Consider the following 22,189-nt stretch of genomic DNA (forward strand, 5'->3'; position numbering starts at 1 on the left):
ACAAGGTACCTCCGCGGCTGGCTTCCTACTCGGAGTATGTGTAGTAGAGAGCGGGTGGGTGTTCCGAAGGTCAGGGACTAGAGCGATCTCCTAATCTCAGGGGTGGGGGGTGTTTTTGAGGACCCGCAGGACAGACAGACAGCTTCTGCACCTGACAAGTGAAAACTTTCCTTTCTTGCTAGCGATTTTTGACCCCCGAAGAGCTTTCTTAATGAGCATGGACAAATGCCCCCCGAGTGCATTCTTGGGAGCAAGGTTGTTTAAAGGGATACAGATGGGTGTGCGGCGCGTGTGCTTTGACCAAGCGAATGAATGACAGTTTCGTCTTGCCAGCGCGGCAGGCGTGTGGGGTTCTACAAAATGTCAGCCACGGGGTGGGCGGTGAGGTCCGGTTCCCACCTCCATCTGTCTGTCCGTCCGTCTGCATGCCGTCCTCACTTTTGGTGCTGCCAGATGGGGGGCCTGCATCAGTCCCCTCTTTATTTAAATGGGAAACAGCCACTGGAGCCCAACTTTATGTTTCATTTAAAGGTGGTAATTTATAAGACTGATGCCAAGAAATGGGATGTCAGGGTTACCGTGGCAACTGCATGCCTTCTTGGAGCTTGTGAATGGGATCCGAGCGGCAGGCTGCTGGAGTGAGATTATCCAGCTGAGAGCTCTCTGCCACGAGGAGGGACGGTCAAGCCTGTGCTGGCTGCCACAGTCCCCGCTTCCCCCCCTTGACTGGAATCAGCTCTCCCCGCGCCATCTGCCTGGGCATCTGGGTGACACGCTGACACCTGTGGTGCGATGTAGACAGGCCAGGGGGTGGGGAGCGTGGCCATAGCCCACCTTGTGCTGGTGTGGGCCACCTAAACTGGGAGTTCTCAGTCCACCCCCCTGACCCCTCAAAGGCTCCCACAGAAGGCCAACTTCCCAGGGGAAGCTAAGGGGACAGGAAACCCATGTTCAAAATGCCAGCCTTGTAAGAATCATGAATAAAGACCAACTGTGTTTATCAGGAGCCCTGGTGCTGCCAGGGATTAAGAATTAGGCTGCTAATGACCTCAGGATTGGTGGTTCAACCTGCCACACCCCCCACCCCCAGCTGTTCTGCTGGAGGAAGCAGAGGTGGTCTGCACCTGTGAAGACGGATTGTCTCGGAGACCCTGGATAGGTCAGGGCACGTTGAGACTGACTGCATAGCAGCTGAGAAGCACTGTTTGCAGTCTCTCATGGACAGCCAGCCCCCTGCACCATGGTATAATTGCAGGGGGGGGTGTGGGGGGGTGGTGCTGCAATGTCTGGTTGGTGACATTTGGAAATGCAGCTACACAGCCGGAGTGTAGAGGAGGCCTGGGGTTAGAGTTGGGGGCTGGTCTGGGCCTGGGAGCTGACTCTGAGGGCTGGAGTTAGGCCTGGCACTAAGGGCTGGGCATGGGGTCTCAGGGCTAGAGACTGGGTTGGGGCTGGGGCCCTGGAAGTTGCCTGTAACCCCAGCCAAGAGTCCTGGCTGCAGAGGCAGGCCCTGGAGCCGGAACGCTTTCCCACGTGTGTGCACTGCAGTCTCTTGGTTAATGAGTATTCCAGTCGTGTAGTTAAACTCTCTCAGTCCCTGGGCAGTGCACACAGTTGGACTACAGCTACAAGGCAGAACTTTCGTGGTTTAGCACCACCCAGCTGCTCCTTGGACAGCAGTGCTGTCTGCCTCCGAGAGGTCACGGGCTGAAACCACTCAAGGTGGTCTGAGTTCCCCTTCCTGGGTGCACACGATTGACCCTGTTGTCATACTCCTGCAGCCTTGACGTCCTAATTCTGTCCCTTAATTTTGCAGATGAGGAAGCTGAGGCCCAAAGAAGTTATGCCACTTGGTTAAGGTCCCACAGCTGGTCAGAACCAGATCTTGGATCAGAAGCCTGGGTCCGGGCCGCTCCTGGCTCCCTGCTCTCCTAAGGCCACCAGCCCAGCAGAAGAGGTTTGTGTCTGAGCTCCGAATACCTTTGATTAGGAGAGTCTGTGGTAACGACAGGGGTGGGACTCTCCAACATAGAATTCAGACACCCCATCTTCTCATCTACTCTCTGCAACATTTATCGAATGTCCACACAGTGTGCTGGAGACAGCCCAGGGACAGAGGGCATGACCTCTACCCTCAGGTCACATGTGGTGGTGAGTGTGGCCCCAGACCTGGCCCTGCATGTTGGCCTGCGGCCTGGCCCCAGTGATCACACAGCAGTGAGCCCAGTGAAGCAAGGTCACCAGTCTGTATTTACGTGGGAAAGACAGAAACATTCAGAAGAGGCTCAACTTCCAACCCAGACCCACTGCCACCGAGTCGATTCTGACTCCTCGGAGCCCTGGTGGTGTTGTAGTTACCTATGCGGCTGCAGACTGCAAGGTCGGCAGTTAGAGAAAGATGGGCTTTTCTATTTCTTTAAAAAGTCATAGCCTCACAGAGGAGCTGATACCAACGGCTCAGGTAGAAAGAAAATGTTTTTGAAAAGGATGATGGTGACCTATGTACAAATGTGCTTGGTACAGTGGATGTACGGATTGTTCTAAGAGCTGTAAGAGCCCCCAGTAAAATGATTTATTTAAAAAAAGAGAGAATTACAGTCTCAGAAACCCACAGGGGCAGTTCTACCCTGTCCTATAGGGTCGCTGTGAGTCGGCATCGACTGGATGGCAGAGAGTTTTTTGAGTGACCCCATAGGATGATCGAGAACTGCCTGTGGGGTTTCCAAGGCTGTGAACCATTACACACGCAGACAGCCTCGTCTTTATCTTGCAGAGCTGCTAGTGGGTTTGAACTGCTGACCTTGCAGTTAGCAGCTCAGCTCACTATGCCACCAGCGCTCCTTAAAACTCACAAGGGTTGATACAAATTGATTACTGGCCAGATACCAGTTAACCTAAATGTTCACATTACCAGACCTTGACATTGTGATCTTATGAGCATGGGGGAGTCTGTTTGTTCTCAACGGCCTCAGTAGCCTCTCCTATCCTACATGTTCTTACAAGGGACTTGTACCAAGAGGAGAATCTTGTCCCCTCCCTCTGCACTGGCCTGGGTCGGCAGCTGCCTCACCCACGGATGCTGGGTGACTTCCAGCCTATGTTTTCAAAGGGCATAGGTTTTGCACGCCTATCTGGAGCAAGCCTGCCCCAAGCTGGGAAGTCTAGGCTGGACCTGCTGCCCACCCCCCACCCCCCTGGCCCTCACAGAACAGTCCTGAGGCCCCAGTCAGCAGCCCGGAAGTATGGGTGAATAACCCTACTACTGGGTCTAGCTTTCCTGCCTTCCATTTGAGGCCCCAGACTCAAGCAGAGATGAGCCCCCTGCGGGACCCTGCCCCAATTCCTGGCCCGAAGAATCCCTGGACGTGAGAGTGCGTACCATCACCACTGCCTAATTGAAGAGCATATCCATCACCCCGAATGGCAGGCTCTGCATCTAGTTCATAGAAGTCCCTGCGTGGCACCCGTGGGGAAATGCTTGGTGTCTCACTGAAAGCTGGGTGGTTCCAACCCACCTCGTGGAGCTTTGGAAGAAAGGCCTGGTGATCTTCCGTAAAGATGGGAGCCAGGAACCCCCAGGGAGTCTCTTTACACTCTAGACCCTACACATGGCTCCCGTGAGCTGGACTCTTGACAGCCACCAGCACGACAAAATCTGATTTACTCAACAAATGCATCCTAAGGGGCGTTAGACTTGGAGTTGGGGTGCGGGGTGGCTCGGGCCCAGCGGGCAGTCCGTGGGAGCTTGTGAGCACATGGCTTCACCTGGGAGAGGGAAAGTGAGAAGTGGGTGGCGCTGGGCTGGCTCCAACACTGGCCAAGTGTCTGCATGTGGACAGGGCTGAGGTGGAGCCTTTGATGAGATGTGAACTTTCAGTGAGGCAGAGAATCCGCCGCAGGCAGGAACGGACCCCCTGCAGATCAGACAGTGCCTTGGTGTGATAAGCAAGCCATGAGCTCTGTGCTCGTGTGTGTGTCGTGTGTGCGTGTGCACACACCCACTCTCCCATTCCTTCATGTATCTGTACAACCTCCTTTATCTCTCTCTCTCACATATACAAACACACCCTGTCCCCTCTCGCTGTACTCTCTCTCACTCCTTTACAACTACACGGCCTTCTCTTCCCCCCCCATCCCCCCCCTCACCGGACATGGAAGGAGGGAGCAGCCCCTGGACCCAGCAGCTCAGTAGGCACTGGGCTGACTGGGGAAAATTCAGGACACAATGCACAGACATTTCTGATTGGCTTGTGTAGAGTGCCCGGGATAAATATGTTGGTACTTGAGAGAGAATTGAATTCCCTCTTCACAGAGCCCCACATCTTAGCGGCCACCCTTCAGAGTGGGACGGGGCTCCCTTTTTGAGACAGACTGTCTTGATCTGAACGAGTACAGTCTGCTGGATACCCTTCACTCGGCCCGGCCTCGGAGGGAGGCACCTCAGGAGAGAGTTTGGGCCCGCCTCCCCTCCTCAGTTCAGATGAGGGAAAATCCCCAAGGCTGTGCACGTCTGATGAGGACCCTCCATTAATTTATGGCCAGTGAAGCGGGCTCAGGCATTAGAAGTCTGCGATGAACTAAAACCAGCCCCAACAGCAAGGGCTCGTGAAAAGCCCTCTTTGGTTTGGGAGGGAAAAAAACAACGAAGGAAGAACAGGATCTTGACTTGTCAAAACCAGACATGAAAGTCAATTAAAAACGAAGCCCTGCCTTGCTTCCAGGAGCCCAGCAGATGTCAATGAGGGCATTTCACAGGCAATCGGCCTTGCTCTTCCTTGTGAGTGTCTGCAGCCCCTCAGAGGGGGTGGGGCAGGGTTGGGAAGCAGCCCCCGGAAGTGCCCCCATGCTCAGCTATGGGCCACCTATGGAAGGAAGCAGACCCCTTGTTTTAGGGGCACTACTGTATGCAGCACTGAAACAAGTTTCCCTAGGGCACAGCAGGTTCCGTGTCCCCAGAACACAGCAGGCACAGAAAGGCTTGGGATGGGGCTGGACTGGCCACCTGCAGAGGAGGATTTTCCCCTGGGATTGCGGAAAATGTAGATTGTGAAAAGCCCAATCTTCAAGAGTCACCCTGGTTCTGTTGCTCTGCCCCAGCCCACCGGTCTCTGATGGGGAAATCCAGCCCTAGGGCACTGCAGGGGGAGGGTCAGCTTCCTGCCCAGCCTGTCCTCCCACCTTTGAAGGCCAGGGGCAACTGTGCCCTGCCCACAGGGTGGGAATTGACCCTAGCTAAGACCCTTAGATCTTAATCTTAAGTTCCAGCTGGGCTTCTGAAAACATCTTAAGAATGGGGGTTGGTTTTTTTCATTCATTGATGCCATGTGGTGTGGTTTCTTACAACCTGGAACTTCAAACCTTGTGGAACAAATTTATCCTCAGCTTTCAAACTTACTCACTTAAAAATTCCATGTACGGTATAATGTTTACATTGAACAAGACTTTCAAGAGATGAGCTATTGAAAACCAGCTCCTGCATCACCTTTAATAGGCTAATTTTGAAATGTAATTTAATGCCTGGAAGGCATTTAGTGTGCAGGTAGAATCTGGTGCTTGTAAAAGAAGCACAGAGAGAAATGTATGTTTTTCACAAACACGTTTCCTAAACTGGTTAGCAGTCTACTTAATTCAGTGAATATTTACCAAGCACTATGATCGGACAGTGCCCTGGAAGTGCAATGCAATGGGTTTTCTAAACAGCCTCTAAAATAAGATGTTGACTCGATGTTAATTGAGAGCCACTTTTGAAACCTTTGCTGTTTTTCATGAGAGTTACTTACTTGAACAAAATCTGAACATTCTAGAAAGTAGAAAACTCACTGTCTGCCAGTTTGCACATCCCTTCTCGTGAGACCTTCCCTGCTGCCCAATGATATGTCACTGCTGCCCCACCAAGTACATTCCCCCCCCCCCCAGCGGTTGTCAGCACATGCTTGTGCTACACACATGTAACTACTGTGCCATGTCACCTGCTCTGGAAGGAGAGGCCCCTGGCTGTCTTTCCCCTTCCTGCATTGTGCCTGTCCCTTCATCCCCCCCACCCCCAAAAATCCAGCTCACTGCCATTGAGTCCAGTCTAACTCATAGACCCCATAGGACAGGGCTGAACCGCTCCCTGTGAGTTTCCTAGAAGGTAACTCTGCAGGAGTAGAAAGCCTCACTTTCTCCTGAGGATGGGGCTGGTGGTTTCAAAATGCTGTCCCTGTGGTTAGTCCAGGGCATAACCGCAAGGGCTCCTTTGTCCCTCCATAGAAACACTGAGTCCTTCACATTTCTCTTTTTAAAAAAACTTAAAATTGTTTTATTAGGGGTTCATACAACTCATCGCAATCCATACATACATCAACTGTGTAAAGCACATTTGTACATTCATTGCCCTCATCATTCCCAAAGCATTTGCTCTCCACCCATTTCTCTCTCTTGTAAGTGAGCAAATGTCCTGTGAGGGAGAACACGTTTAAATGGCCCTTCAGCTCCAAGAAGGGAGATCATTGGGGAGAACAAAATCGGTGTGAGAACGAGTAACACCCGGCCCAGTGCCACTGACGATGACCCTGACAGACAAGTGTCGTCAATCACCCGTACCAAAGGAAGCACTGCTCACATTCAGGCATCTTTACTGAGGCTGTGGGCAGCCATCTGGGACTCAGCAGGGGCTGTGTACTGGGTGACCCTGGGCACCGTAAAGGCCCCATGCATGGGAGGTGGGTGTAGGCCTAACAAATCTACCGGGCAGTCCGCTCACTGGTACTGTCTCCCCAGCCCTCATGGCTCACAGAATCTCCTTGACGCCTGGCTCTAGCCTACGTGCAGAGATTTGTAGGAATATTATTCCCATAGGAAGGCTTATTAATATAACCATTTTATTTGTATAAAATGGGTTGACAGTAGAATACTTTATGTTCAAAATATTGATTAATTTTTTTGACACCTAAGAGATTTGGTGTTGCATAACAAATCTCTATTTAAATTCACCCAGTAAACTGCAGTGAATCATGACTATATTAAGCAAAAGCCAGCATTGCAGAATCACGGATCTGAAAGGCCGATTAGATGAAAATTTCAGGGTGGAAAAGACTTCACACTTGGTACAACTCCTCTGAAAGAACAGGACCATATGCCAAGGTGGGACTCATGTACCAGGGGGACCTAGCAGTTTTTAACAATATAGGTACCGTATTTGGTCTTACTGTTTATTTGCTTTAAGATAGAATAATGATAAGGGAATTTATTGATAAAGAAAACATACAAGAGTGGGGGGGACATAGTTTCCTTTTTAAATTTTTATATTTGTATTAGCACCTAATCCACATATCATACAATTCACTAGTTCAGTTGTTCAATCATATCAAGAAGAATTGTACAATCATTTCCACAATCAACTTTAGATCATCCCCTCCCCCCGCCATGGTTAAATCACCTTTACAATGAGTTGTGTAATCACAGTTCTAGTGCTTCCCCCCTCCTCTGTCTTCATTGTTTACACCTGAAATCCCCACCCTCCCCATCTCCCACCCCCCCATATCCCCTATAATTCCGGACATCAGTTATTATCTCTCTACATCCACGCCTGTGCTTCACAAACTGGGAAACCCAATCAATAAAGAACGAAATCGAGATAGCATTGTAAGGCTAAAATCATAATATAAAGATAAAATGTAAACAATGAGGAAGAAAGAAGAAACCACTCTCAATATTTAAAAAAACCAGGGAAGACATTTTTGTCACGGAACACGCAAGAGATTCTTGCACCTAGAACAAATTCAGGTTGGGTCAATAAGGAGGTCAGCTGACCAAATATCAAGTTCGATCCAGCGTAATCAAAATTATAGTGCTCTCTGTCTGACAGCAAGGCTGTTTGAGACCTTTGCCCATGGCTAGGTCTGCCAGTGGCTCCATGTAACGAGTTACTCTGCAGACGGGTTTGGGGTTCCCACCGTCCTCCTCAGCCTTCGACCAATTGGGTGTTCATAATTTTAGCTCTGATAGTTTTCCCTTCATCCTATTGAATTTTGTGATTGTCATCTTTGGATCACACAAGCTGGTGTGCTGCTTCTGTGCAGACTTAGTCGACTCTGCTTAGAGGGCTGCTCGTTTGAATACAAGCCTTTAAGACCCCAGACACTATTCTAATTGAGAGCCGGGCACCATCTGCTTTCTTCACCACACTTTGCTGTAGGACACTTCTCTTCAGTGATCTTTTCATGAAGGCGAGTATCGAGCAGGGCCATGTGATCAGAACTACCTGTTCTTGGATTGGGGCTAGAGTTCAGTAGGAGTCCAGAATCCATCTGCTTGTCCATGGGATATGCAAGACTCAGGTTTACTTTGGTGGTCGTAATATGACAAAATCAAAATTCCATAGAACCAAGTACACCGGTAACAGCAATAAACCAACCTGCAAACAAACAAAAAAGATAAACAGCTAAAGGCAGGAAAACAAAAACCCACAGAAACAACAAAGTACAACATTGTCAATCCCCCCCCGGGGTACAAGGCCATTGCACTGACCGCATCCTCAATTTCCCTGTGACCCAGCCCCCAGCCCCTGCGGTGTGAGGAGTCTGTGAGTCCAATTCCCCTCAGCCACCGCCCACGAGCTGCTGCCCTGCCGAGTTCAGTCTCCACTCGATTGAGCTCTAAGTGTGGGCATTGGTGCCAGGGGAGAGCTTCCTGGATCAATTCTTCCAAGTGCTGATCCCTGCCCAGCAGATCGAAACCTGTCATGTCACTGCGAGGTGGACATCGGGTACCAAATCTATGGTGATTATGGGTTCCTTTTATCAGACATCCATCAAACTGGGGGTTCCCCCCACGGTCCAGTGATGTCCACTTCCAAAGTCCTGGGTTGACCACTCTCTGCTTCCTCTCCCATCCAAGTACCCCAGTCTTCAGTCCAAGGGTGCAGGCAACTTGGAGGCAGGGCTCAGTTCATTCAGCAGGGCCTCTGTTACGTCCTTCTGGTGTAGCCCCTGTGTTGTGCCCTGCTGCCTGCAAGGTCAGCTTCCACGACCATCATGGTGCTTAGTTATAGGGGACGTATTTGATCATGATGGAAATTTATTGTAGAGGGCTTACATATTATGAATAATAGTAAATTCAAAAAGATACTAACACTATTTCACTAGATACCTAAGTTTCCCACGCGACCCTAGGCAGTTAAACAGGTAGGCATGGCATTTTTCAAGCAAGCAGGCAGGAATACGAGGAGTGAATGCAGATGAGCTGACACATTCAAGTGAGTAAGACCGCAGAGCCATTTATTACAATGCCAAAGCAAACCGCCCTCCCTGGGGCGTGATCACGCCAAAACGTGGCTGCTTTGCCACCAGAGCAATGTGAAGTGTTACTCAGCAGATGAGGGTGGGGTGTGCTCTAAGTCAGCTCCGCCAGTTCACTCCCTCTTTCCTCTCCTTCCGCCATCCTGACATGGTAACTTTAAATGTGATAGCCGTTGTTTCCCCACAAGACTTAATATCATCTAATTTTTAATTAAGAAAAAAAGGTTGGTTCTCCCCCCTCCCCCTCACATTTGAAGACATTTTCCTGCACCTGGCCCTTAGAAAGTGAAATGAAAGACAGAGAGAATATGTGGAAATTGGGTTTATGTGTGGAAGTGCTTTTCTTCTGAACGTAGCAATCAGCCCTTTTTCTTGCCAAGTGCTTTCTTTCCGACCAGAGTTATTAGATAGTATTGAGAATGTGAACATTTGGAGAATGAGCTCAATATTCTTAGGGGGTGGGGAAGACCCTCAGTGAGATAAAGTGACAGGCACGGTGACTGCCCAACCCAGCAGCAGGGGTGAGGGTTGTAGGACCCGTGAGAACCAGAGGGGCCACCGCTCACCTCCTCGGGCTTGCTAAGGGAGAAGGAGAATCTAGCTCCACACCAGCCCAAGACCGACTGGCCCAAGGTCAAGGTCAAGACAGGTCTCCTTCTGCCCTTCTCTACCTGGCTCTGACACCAGCTGTTCCTCCCAAGGCTTTTTACCTCTCTGCTGGCTCCACCATCCATTGCAGTGGCCACACAGACCCACAGACAACACTCAACAGGTTTGGGGGTTATTAGGGAAATTAATAAGGCGGGATCAGAACTACGGATATAGTCAATCAGAAAGCATTAAGGATACAGCGCTCCACTTCAGCCAGCAGCTCCCTAGCGCTTGCGTGCGCTTTCTCTCTCTCTCTCTCTCTCTCTCTCTCTCTCTCTCTCTCTCAGATCTCGGCCATGTGGTCTCTTGGCCTCTTCCTCTGTGGTCCAGGAAGCCAGCCCGCTGCCCCCCACTCTCCTAGGCTGAGCGCTGCTCCTCTGCTCTGTCTCCCACTCTCCTGGCCTCAGCCTCTGTCTCGGCATGGCATAGCCTCAGCTGCCTCTGCCAGGATAGGAAGGGATCTCAAAGAACATGCTTGGCTGGTGGCTCTTCTTCCTTGATGGGCCTTCAAGGAAGATGGTTTCAGGAATTCTCACGCTCTCTGCTTCTGAGATAACACGGTTGACTAGCAACCCAAACCGACCAACCCCCTCTGTTTCCTGTCCCTCTACATTACCAAGCCTAATGAGGAAGGGCCTGGACTAGAAAGGGTGGCATCATGACTGCAGCCGTGGGCTCACGAATAGGAACAATTGTGAGGATGGTGCAGGACCGGGCACTGTTCTGTTGTGCATAGGGTCGCAGTGGGTCGGAACCGACTCATTGGCACCTAATGACAACATTTGTATGGCCCGACATGGTCACTTGGTGGAAGGTACAGAGACATGGGCAGAAGAGCCATACTAAGAAATTTCACTCCACCGCAATCAGACAGTATTGTGTGGGGTGCAGAGTTTGAATCTACTCAAAGACACCAACAGAGCTTCTAGAAGGGTCGTAATCCTGCACAGTCAGGAAGCTTGCTGATTGGTTTGCTGTTAATTCAGCTGATGTGATCAGAGACTGGGCACTTATTTTCACCGGTCAAGAAATAGACTTGGTAGCCGTTGCTGCATGTGGTTGCTTTCTATATGCCTCATAATGTAGATGGGTTATTATTGTCATATTGCACAGCTACATTATCATTAAATTTGGGCACACACATTTATGTTGTGATTGTAACAGTTTTTCTCTATCTTTATGGTACTTTGCTGTGTACGGAGTGCTTTGGTTGACTCATTTGTATTCATTTGCATGCGCCTTTATGATTGTTTGAGAATCCCCTGTGAAATAGGGGAATGTGTACATACAATGTGTTTGTTGCAAGCAGTGGGAAATAACTAGAACATAATGTTTCAGATCGAGGTAGTCTGTTTCTGAGACAGCGCTAAGAAATAAAGCCTTTAGTTTGCCAATTCTAATAACCTCCTATAATTTCAAAGGTGTAGCCCCTTTCTGCCCAGTAAGCTTTGTCTCCACCTGCATGAAGTAGCAAGGCCCACTCTTCTCCTCCCACCAAGACTACTGGGAGGGGAGGGGGCTACTTCCCTACTGGCCTTGCGTGCAGAATTTAAAGGGTACCAGAAATCGGCATTATCTTAGTTCCTGAGCTTCTTGGCCCTCATTTACATTTTGCATCAGAGGCAGGCAATTAATAGCTGGGTCTCTTAAACAGAAACAAACCCCAAATGAGTATCAGGGGAGCCAGCCAGCCCCCAGCAAATCATCACAGGCCCAGCAGGTGCAATTGTACAGCGATAATAAATAAATATTATAGAAAGGCATAGAGAATAAGAGATATAGGAGAGAGAATGAAATAAAGGAGTCAAGACACATTTCATGGTAGCATACTCACCTCCAGATGGCCATGATCTCAACAGCCAGGTTGAGCACGGGCAGAGAGGGCAGGAGTGGGGACTCGGGGAGAGAGAAACCGGGGACCATGAGAGAGGACGGAGAGAGAGCTCTGTATTTACACAGTAGTCTGATGGCTGAATGCCTTCAGGGAGAATATCTCCAAGCATCCGACCTCCCACTATGTGCTGGCAATCAGCCTCCAATGTTTGGGAAGAAGTCTTTTATTAATTTTAAATCATTTTATTGGGGGCTCGTACAATTCTTACCACAATCCATATACATCCATTATGTCAAGCACATTTGTACATTTGTTGCCATCATCATTCTCAAAACATTTGCTTTCTACTTGAACCCTTAATATCAGCTCCTCATTTCCCCCCATCCCTCCCCTTTCCCCCTCCCTCATGAACCCTTGATAATTGATAAATTATTATTATTTGTCATATCTTCCACAGTCTGACGTCTCCTTCACCCACTTTTCTGTTGTCCATCTCCCAGAGAGGAGGTTATATATAGATCCTAGTAATCGGTCCCCCCTTTCTACCCTACCTTCTCTTCACCCTCCAGGTATCGCCATTCTCACCACTGGTCCTGAAGGGGGGGTCATCTGTCCTGGATTCCCTGTGTTTCTGGTTCCTATCTGTACCAATGTACATCCTCTGGTCTAGCCAGATTTGTAAGATAAAATTGGGATCATGATAGTGGCGGGCGGGGAGGGGCGAGCATTTAAGAAGTAGAGGAAAGTTGTATGTTTCATCGCTGCTACCCTTCACCCTGACTGGCTCATCTCCTCCCCGCGACCATTCAGTAAGGGGTGTCCAATTGCCCACAGATGGGTTTGGGTCTCCACTCTGCACTCACCCTTATTTACAATGATAAGATTTTTCTTTGATGCCTGATACCTAATCCCTTCAACACCTCGTGGTCACACGGGCTGGTGTGCTTCTTCCATGTGGGCTTTGTTGCTTCTGAGCTAGATGGCCACTTGTTTACCTTCAAGCCTTTAAGACCCCAGATGCTATATCTTTTGATAGCTGGGCACCATCGGCTTTCTTCACCACGTTTGCTTATGCACCGTCTTCAGTGATCATATTGGGAAGGTGGGCACCCACTGATATGAATTTTTGTTCTTTGATGTCTGATACCTGGTCCCTTCTACAACTCATGGTCACACAGGCTGGTGTGCTTCTTCCATGTGGGCTTTGATGCTTCTGAGCTAGATGGCCGCTTGTTTACCTTCAAGCCTTTAAGACCCGAGATGCTATATCTTTTGATAGCTGGGCACCATCGGCTTTCTTCACCATATTTGCTTATGCACACATTAGTCTTCAGCGATTGTGTTGGGAAAGTGTGCATCATTGAATGCCAATTTAATAGAACAAAGCGTTCTTGCATTGAGTAAGTACTTGAGTGGAGATCCAATGTCCATCTGCTGCCTTAATATTAAACCTATAAATATATGCAAGTAGATCTATTTCCCCACCGCCCTATATAAATAATTCACATACATGCATGCCTGTATTTAGACCTCTATAAATACCCTTTGTCTCCTAGTTCTTTCCTCTGTTTCCTTTTACTTGGGGAAAAATCTTTTTATATCCCATAAATAAGACAGGGACATGGGAATAATTCTTACAAACATGCTGCATGTGTTTAAGAATGTAGAAGAAAACATGAGCAAAATGAAGAGTGCAGTGAACGATATTAAAAGATCGAAATAGGGTCTTCAGAGAGCGAGAAACAGCAGAGTAGAGGAGAACCTCAGTGAACTTAAAGATGCAGCAATATAAATGATCCAAACACAGCACAGAGAGAAAAGAAAATTAAACATAGTGATAACATATTAGTTGTCTGTGATTGGAGACACTTAGTATTAATGCCATGTAAGTAGAAGCAATATATGAAAAGTAATGCCTGAAAAATTAATGAATTTGAGGAAAACTACAAACCATGAAGCTCAGACCAAAACTGAAACCCCATCAAGTGGATGCTGACTCAGCGCAACCGCGTGAACTGCCCCTGTGAGTTTCAGAGATGGTAATTCCTTTTTCCCTTCCTTAACTCATTTTACTGGGGCTCTTACAGCTCTTACCACAGTGCATACATACATCCACTATGTCAAGACATAGTACATATGTTGCCATCATTTTCAACACATATTTTTTCTACTTGAGCCCTTGGTATCAGCTCATTTCCCCCCTCCCTCCATCCCTCATAGTCCCCTGACAATTTATTAAAAAAAATTTTTCATATCTTATACCGACCACTGTCTCCCTTCACTGGCTTTTTTGTTTTCAATCGTCCTTGGTGTGTGTGTGGGTTATACATCAATCATTGTGATCAGTTCCTCTTCCTACACTCACCTTCTCCCTCCCTTACTGGTATTGCTACTCTCATTATTGATCCTGAGGGGCTTATCTGTTCTGGATTCCATGTGTTGTGACCTCATATGCATGTTAAAGTCAGATTAGTGTACATGCTCTGGTCTAGTCGAATTTGTAAGGTAGAATTGGGGTCATGACAGTAGAGAGGAGGAAGCATTAAAGAACTAGAGGAAAGTTGTATGTTTCGTCAGTGCTATATTGCACCCTGACTTGCTCATCTCTTCCTTGTGTCCCTTATGTAAGGGGATGTCCAATTGTCTACAGATGAGCTTTGGGTCTCTACTCCACACTCCCCCCTTATTCACGCCGATTTTTTGTTTTGGGTCTTTGATGCCTGCTACCTGATCCCTTCAATACCTCATGATCACACAGGCTGGTGTGCTTCTTCCATGTGGACTTTGGAACTTCTCAGCTAGATGGCCGCTTGTTTATCTTCAAGCCTTTAAAAAAACCAGTATCTTTTGATAGCCGGGCACCATCAGCTTTCTCCACCACATTTGCTTTTGTATCCATTTTGTCTTCAGCAACTGTGTCTTCAGCAATCGTGTCAGAATGCTAGGTTATTAGAACTAAATGTTCTTGCTTTGAGGGAGTATTTGATGGAGGCCCAGTGTCTGCCTCCTGTCTTACTACTTAACAAATAAATATATGTACATAGATCTGTTTCCCTATCTTTATATATAAATACATTTACATATGTACATGCCTGTATTTAGACCTCTATAAATGTCCTTTGCCTCCTAGTTCTTTTCTCTATTTCTTTTTACTTTACTCCTATCCTACTATCATGTTCAGCCTTCATGAGGGTTGCAGTAATTCCTCTCGGCTACATTGGCCTTGATCAAGGCCCCCTCTACTCCCCAGGCATCCTGTGCCCTCAGACAGAGATTGTAACTCTTAAGGAGAGTAGACAGCCCTGTCTTTCTCCTGTGGAGTTGGTGGTTTCTAACTGCTTACCTTGTAGTTGACGGGCCACTGCATGATCACTATGCCACTGAAGTCCAGAGTGAACATAAAGAAAACCATATTAAAGCATATCAAGGTACATATTAAAGCACCTCTCATTATTGAGGAAACATTGGTAAAGAGAAAACATATGAAAAACATGGTGCAAAACTTCAGTGTTGTGTTCTGTGTGTCAGAGCCGACGTGATGGCGCTTGGTAACAGCACCGACATATCCGGAAATTTTATCAAGGGAAAGAAAAGGAAACATTTACTGCCAATGCCAGGAATTGTTAAAGGTATATATATCCATGGAAGAAGCACACCAGCTGGCATGATCACGAGGTGCCAAAGGGATCAGTTATCAGACATCAAAGAACAAAAAATCATATCATTGTGTGCTCACCTCCCTGATACGATCACTGAAGACAAATGGGTGCATAAGCAAATGTGGTGAAGAAAGCTGATGGTGCCCGGCTATCATAAGATACAGTGTCTGGGGTGTTAAAGGCTTGAAGGCAAACAAGCAGCCATCTAGCTCAGAAGCAACAAAGCCCACATGGAAGAAGCACACCAGCCTGTGCAATCACAAGGTGTCGAAAGGATCAGGTATCAGGCATCAGAACAAAAAAATCATACCATAATGAATGGGGGTGAGTGTGGAGTGGAGACCCAAAGCCCATCTGTAGGCAATTGGACTTCCCCTCACAGAAGGGTCACGGGGAGATGAGCCAGTCAGGGTGCAGTGTAACAACGATGAAACATACAACTTTCCTCTAGTTCCTAAATGCTTGCTACACCCTCCCCCCCACTATCATGATCCCAATGCTGCTTTGCTGGTCTGGGTAGACCAGAGGATGTACACTGGTACAGATGGGAACTGAAAATACAGGGAATCCAGGGCAGATGATCCCGTCAGGACTAGTGGTGAGAGTGGCGATACTCAGAGGGGTGGAATAGAAAGGGGGACCCGATTGCAAGGATCTACATTATAACCTCTTCCCAGGGGGATAGACAACAGAAAAGTGGGTGAAGGAAGATGGAGGACAGTGTAAGATATGGCAAAATAATAATTTGTAAATTATCAAGGGTTCATGAGGGATGGGGGAATAGGGAGGGAGAGGGGAAAAATGAGCTGATGCCAGGGGCTTAAATGGAGAGCAAATGTTTTGAGAATGATGAGGGCAATGAATGTACAAGTGTGCTTTACACAGTTGATGTATGTATGAATTGTGAGAAGAGTTGTATGAGCCCCTAATAAAATGGTTAAAAAGGTATCTATATCATAGCATCCTAACGATATAAGTAGGAAAATAAGGGAATATCCTAAATAATTTTATCACAGTATTTTAATCACTTAAATAAATTGAACAAATTCCATGAAAGACACAAACCATTAAATTCCACTAAAGAAGAAATATAAAATAAGAAATGTATGATTTATTACAGAAAATTATATTTATTAAAATATTTATTTAAGAAATTGAATTTATAGTTAAGGAAATTACTTCAAAGAAAATTTTGGACCCAAAGTTTTATATGAGTTACATATCAAACAAGAAAGAGATAATATTATAATAGTTTCACTAATGAATTAAATATTTAAGAGAATATTATTAATCTGGGAAAATATTTTCTTAGAAAACAGAAAGGTAAGAATAGTTCCAAATTTATTCTGTAAGACCCAAACTATCCTGATAGCAAACTCTAGACAAAGATATCATAAACAATGAAACCCATAGAGGAGTATTTGTCTTACACTTACAAAAAAACTCCAATGTGATTTTATCATTTAGAATGTGGCAACATAAAAGTCCATAATATGGAAAGGCCAAGGGAGATTTTTTTCATCAAGAAAGAAAGGTTGGTTTAATACTGGAATATCAATCAATAAAGTTCATTATAGAAACAGGCCAAAAAAAGAAATCTGAATGGAGCACAGAGATGCAAACGTAGGAAGAAAAAGAAAAACTGAGACAGTAGACAGATAAATACTTAGGTCCAACATAGGTAGAGCTGGAGTTTTGGAATGAGAGGAGAAAGAATGGTGCCAGGACATTTGGGAGACAGCTACTTGGCCAACTGACTAGAAGAGATCGCTATTTGTACCCATTCCAAAGAAAGGTGGTCCCACAGAATGTTCAAATAATATAAAAATATGAATTGAACTGTATCCCCCCCCCCAAAAAAAGTGTTGAAGCCCTCACCTATATACTGTGAAAGCGACCCTGTTCAGAAATAGTGCTTTTTACATTTTAATCAGGTCATGCTAGATAGAGTAGCCAGCCCGAGCCATGGTATTTTCAGTCACCGCATATGCTTGTGGAAGTTGGAAGTAAGGAAGACCGTAGAAGAATAGGTGCATTTGCATGGTGCTGGAGGAGAATGTTGAAAGTACCAGGGTCTGCTAAAAGGACACACTTGTCTGTATTGGAAGAAATAAGACCAGGGTGCTCCTTTGAGGCAAAGATGGCAAGACTTTATCTGACATACTTTGGACATATTGTCAGGAGAGCTCAGTCCCTGGAAAAGGACATCATGTTTGCTAAAATGGAAGGGCAGTGAAAAAGAGGAAGGCTCTCGCGTAAATGGGTCGACACGTGGCTGGCTGGATCACGGGCTCAGGCATAGGAACAATTGTGAGGAAGGCGCAGTATCGTGCAGACTTTTGTTGTGTACGGTTCCTTTGGGTCAGAGCCAACTCCGCGGTACCTGGTAAATACTACCACTATCATTGGGTATCAGTGATCCTGTTACATAAGTTGAATGTCCTTTCTTTGAAATGAGTGCAGATATGGATCTCTTCTAGTGAGTTGGCCAAGTAGCTGTCTTCCAAATTTCCTAGCGCAGATGAGTGCTTCCAGTGCTTCATCAGCTTGTTGAAACGTTTCAGTTGACAGTCTCTCAGTTCCTAGAGCCTTCTTTTTGACTAATGCTCTCGGGGCAACTTGGGCTTCTTCCTTCACTACTGTTGGTTATTGATCATGTGCTGCCTCGTGAAAGCATTGACAGTCGACTAATTCTTTCTGGCACAATAACTCTGTGTATTTCTTTATCTTCTGTTATACTTCCTGCATCACTAAATATTTTACCCATAGAATCTTTCAGACGTGCAACCCCAGACTTGAATTGTTTCTTTAGTTCTTCCTGTCTAAGATGCACTGAGCATGTTCTCCAGCTGCCGTTTGAAATTTTCTGTTTACCACTTTGACTTCATCCTTCTTTCCATTTGCTTTAGCCACTCTACGAGTTTCAGAGTCTCTTATGTCATCCAGTTGGGTTTTTTTTGGGTTACCATAACATTATTCCTTAAGTCTGACAGAGAAACTACTAAGTTCATGGAGAAATTCCATTCTCTTTCAATTCCATTTGGCCCTGTACTTTTTGAAGCTTGTTTAGTCAGTCAGTGTTTATAGCAGACACATATATTACTTCTCTTGTCAAAGAAACATTCAGGCCTCCCTTACTCATTTGTGAAGAACTTTATCCCAGGATGTGGGTGATAAATAACTCAGACTTACAACAAAATTTGAGCATGCATATGTCCATGTGCATATATGGACATCTGCTGCTACTCGAGCCCATTGAAAACCTTGATTTTGAATGTGTGATTGTATCAGTGAGGGCTCCTGATGATGTGGTATAGAAAACTCGACCTTAGCTGTTGCAGGTCCAAATGAGATTGATGGACTGTATGAGCCTAAGGTCAGGCTGGCCATAGATGCTGCCCTGTGGCCACTTTCTTTCCCAGTATCCTCCTCTCTGTGTGCTCTGCTCTTTGCCAGCCTTTTTCACCCATAGTTGCTGAGTGACTGTTGGCTCCAGGTACACATTCAAATTCTTTTTTTAAAAAAATAATTTTATTGGGGGCTCATACAGCTCTCAAATAACAATCCATATATCCACCCATTGTGTCAAGCACATTCGTACATTTGTTAGCATTGTTTTAAAAACATCCTCTTTCTACTTGAGCCCTTGGTATCAGCTCCTCTTTTTCCCTCCATCCCCCATGAACCCTTGATAATTTATAAATTATTAGTATTTTTTCATGTCTTATACTGACTGATATCTCCCTACACCTACTTTTCTGTTGTCTGTTCCCCTTGGAAGGGGTTATTTGTATATCATTGTAATCTGTTCCTCCTTTCTCTCCCCCCCCCCCCCGCCCGCCTTCCCTTTACCCTCCTGATATGGCTACTCTCAATATTAGTCCTGAAGGTTTTATCTATCCTGGATTCCCTGTGTTTCCAGCTCTTATTTGTACCCGTGTACATGCTCTTGTCTAAGCGGATTTATAAGGTAGAATTGGGATCATGATAGTGGGGGTTCCGAAGCATTAGAGTACTAGAGGGAAGTTGTATGTTTCATCGGTGCTATACTGCACCCTGACTGGCTTGTCTTCCTTGTGACCCTTCTGTAAGGGGATGTCCAGTTTGTCTTCAGATGAGCTTTGGGTTTTCACTCGGCACTCCCCCTCATTCACATTGATCTGACTTTGTTCTGAGTCTTTGGTGCCTGAAACCTGATCCCATCATTACCTCGTGGTCACACAGGCTGCTGTGCTTCTTCCAGGTGGGTTTTGTTGTTTCTGAGCTAGATGGCCTCTTGTTTATCTTCAAGCCTTTAAGACCCCAGATGCTATATCTTTTGATAGCTGCGCACCATCAGCTTTCTTCACCACATCTGCTATGCACCCATTTTATCTTCAGCAATCATGTTGGGAAAGTGAGCATCACGGAATGCCTGGTTATTAGAGCGAAGTGTTCTGGCATTGAGGGAGGACTTGAGTAGAAGCTCAATGCCCATCTGCTACCTTCATACTCAACATATGTACATAGGTCTGTTTCCCAATCGTTATATAAAAATTATTTACATATTTATATGCCTGTATTTAGACCTCTATAAATGTCCTTTGCCCCCTAGTTCTTTCCTCTATTTCCCCTTACTTTCCCCTTGTCCCACTATCATGTTCGGTCTTCATTCCGGTTTCAGTAATTCCTCTTGGTTACATTGCCCTTGATCAAGCCCTACCAGGCATCCTATGCTCTCCTTGCCATCAATTTTAGATCACTTGTTGTTCCCTTGTCCCTGCTTTTGTTACCCACTACCTTCTTCCCCGCCCCTTTCCCCTTCCCATGTACTACTGGAATCGTGGGTCCCTTTGTTTTCTCCTCCAGATTCTTTATACCACCTATCTTATCTAGGTAGAGATGCAGAAACACTAATAAGCACAAAAACGAAGGCAGAGTGAAAACCAACAACAACAACAAAAACAGGCCTATAAATAGTTTCAGGTCTGTGTTGACCTTTAGGAGTGTTTTCCAGTTGAGTTTGAAGGGGTGCCACGCCCTGGCCCCAAAGTCTATTTTTGGTATTTCCTGGGGACTTCATTGCTTTATTCCCCTTGCTACTCTTTTGCACACCCTTAGCGTTTTGCCCCAGTGTGGTAGGGTCATATCAGGCACAATTCCCACACTGTGTCTCCAGTGTTGTCCCTCATAGTGATATGGGTCAGTGAGGGTCGTCTTGTCCACATTCAAATTCTTATGGGAAATAGCGAGACTCTCTTTTAGAAAAGGTGTTGTCAGTTCTGACTTGGTAGGTTTCTGTAAAGATTAGTCCATCTCCAGCCAGGGACATAGGATGCTCCTGTTGGCTTCCCTTTCCTCCTGCACTCAAAGCTTGGAGTCGGGGTTTTGGGAAGCCTAGGGAAGAACCCCTCAAGGAGTATCGAGATGTCGGAGCCATGGGAAAGGTGGGAGATGACATGCCCATGGCCACCGTGATCAGCTGTAAGCTTCCCCAGGTTTTTTGTTCCAGAGGATTCTAAGATCCTGTAGGGAAAAAGAAGGAGCCTTGGTGGGTTTCGGGTGGGGCTGCCAACTGCAAGGTTAGCAGTTTGAGACCCCACCCCCCCGCATGTCTGCAGGAGAAGGATGTAAAGAGTGACAGCCTGGGAACCCGTGGTTCGACTTGAAGGGAAGCCGAATCAGAATGCACTTGATGGCAGTGAGTTGGAGTGATTTTTTGTTTCATTTTTTTATTCGATGAAAGAAAGACTTCTTAGACCACTACTGCACAGTAAGTTAGCAAGATTGAAATGCCTGACAAATCTTGACAATGTGGAGCAGCAGGAAGCTCCTATGCTTCTGGTGAGAGTGCCAATCTTTGCAGCTGCTTTAGAAGATGCTTTCACTTAATGCGGTAGCACTGGCTGTGCACACCACCAATAGGCCAGCAGTCACACTTCTCGAGGGTGCTCCGGAGCAGCGCGGCCTCCAGGTGCTACTTCTTTGTGCCAGAAAGACTGTCGCAGAGTTGTTAGTGATTATGGCCCCGAAGCAGAAAACTAAGTGATGGTACAGGAGGGTGGTTTGACAGGTATCACTGCAAAATCACAAAAACCTTTCTTCAACAAAAAGACCACAGCGTGAAGCTTTGGCTTCTTGGCCTGAGCTCCACATAGGTTTGCACTTCTGAAGGCCGTGTCTCCATCCCTCCACTCCTTCCCGCGAGGATCGTGCACTCTTCCGTGGACACCATGTCCAAAGGGCCGTTTTGGCCTCTTCTGGGGATTCCCATCACTTTCCTTTCATGTGTCTTTTTTGAGTTTGGGGGTCAAAGAAATCTGAAGGGGCCAGATCAGGGCTGTAGGGTGGATGGGGTGTGGTTGCCCACTGAAACCCTCCTGCAGAGCCCTCGCCGCCCTCACACAAAGAAGGAGCAGGTGTAGTCTCAAGATGGAAAACAAAAATGTCTGGGCACAACTTTCCGGTCTTTTTTTCTTCCCGGTGCAGTTTGCAGTCTTCTGACAACTTTGCAATCAGCCCGATTGCCCTGGGTCCTGTGAAGCGCTCAAGAAAAGCAAGGCGGTCACAGCCATGAAAGAGGTGCTGCATGTTAGATGCCATCGCATTGATTGTCTGTCACTCCTGGTCCCCCTGCGGGGCAGAGTGGCACTACCCACTGGGTCTTCTGGGCTGTGGTCTTTATGGGGGCACACCGGCAGGTCTTTTTCCCGTGGGGCTGCCGGGTGGGTCCCCACCATCAGCCTTTCAGCTAAGAGCCAAGCATCTTAACCAGTAGGTCTCCG

The 22,189-nt window shown here is 46.8% G+C and overlaps 1 protein-coding gene across 7 annotated transcripts in view; it reads left to right on the top strand.

Moving 5' to 3' along the window:
* TRAF3 (TNF receptor associated factor 3) overlaps nt 1-22,189 on the top strand; it is a 122,944-nt gene that overhangs the window by 49,089 nt on the left and 51,666 nt on the right. For 5 of the 7 annotated variants that reach the window (XM_075531757.1, XM_075531761.1, XM_075531760.1 and 2 more), the window contains exon 2: nt 1,817-1,957. The exons of the other annotated variants lie outside the window; for them this stretch is intronic. The gene's annotated coding sequence lies outside the window, so the exon portion shown is untranslated. The remainder of the gene's footprint in view (nt 1-1,816; nt 1,958-22,189) is intronic. 7 annotated transcript variants of the gene reach the window in all.

Source organism: Tenrec ecaudatus, chromosome 14, assembly GCF_050624435.1.
Source record: "Tenrec ecaudatus isolate mTenEca1 chromosome 14, mTenEca1.hap1, whole genome shotgun sequence".
In the NCBI taxonomy this organism is placed as follows: Eukaryota; Metazoa; Chordata; class Mammalia; order Afrosoricida; family Tenrecidae; genus Tenrec; species Tenrec ecaudatus.